Raw genomic sequence first — 871 nt, 5'->3', positions numbered from 1 at the left:
CAGTATGTAATGGAACCTACGAGGGAACAAGCGTTCCTAGATCTTGTCCTGACAGGATTGATTCATGATCTCATAGTTAGGGATCCTCTCGGAAGGAGCGATCACAATATGGTGGAATTTAAATACAGATGGAGGGTGAGAAAGTAAAATCAAATACTAGTGTTTTGTGATTAAACAAAGGAGATTACAAGGGGATGAGAGAAGAACTAGCTAGGTAGACTGGGAGCTAAGACTTTATGGTGGAACAGTTGAGGAACAGTGGAGAACCTTCCAAGCGATTTTTCACAGTGCTCAGCAAAGGTTTTATACCAACAAAAAGGAAGGACGGAAGAAAGAGGAAAATCGACATGGATATCTAAGGAAATAAGGGAGAGTATCAAATGAAGGAAAAAGCATATAAGCGGCAAAGATTGCTGGGAGATTAGAGGACTGGGAACTCTTTAGGGGGCAACAGAAAGCTACTAAAAAAAGCTATAAAGAAGAGTAAGATAGAGTATGAGAGTAAACTTGCTCAGAATATAAAAAACAGACAGTAAAAGTTTTTACAAATATATAAAGACAAAAAAGAGTGGCTAAGGTAAATATTGGTCCTTTAGAGGATGCGAAGGGAGTTTTAATAATGGAAATGAGGAAATGGCCTGAGGAACTGAACAGGTTTTTGGGTCGGTCTTCACAGTGGAAGACACAAATAACATGCCAGCGACTGATAGAAATGAGGCTATGACAGGTGAGGACCTTGAGAGGATTGTTATCACTAAGGAGGGAGTGATGGGCAAGCTAATGGGGCGAAAGGTAGACAAGTCTCCTGGCCCTGATGGAATGCATCACAGAGTGCTAAAAGAGATGGCTAAGCAAATTGCAGATGCACTAG

The sequence above is a fragment of the Scyliorhinus canicula genome, chromosome 31 (genome assembly GCF_902713615.1).
Source record: "Scyliorhinus canicula chromosome 31, sScyCan1.1, whole genome shotgun sequence".
NCBI lineage: Eukaryota > Metazoa > Chordata > Chondrichthyes > Carcharhiniformes > Scyliorhinidae > Scyliorhinus > Scyliorhinus canicula.
Note: the sequence above shows the minus strand (reverse complement) of the source record.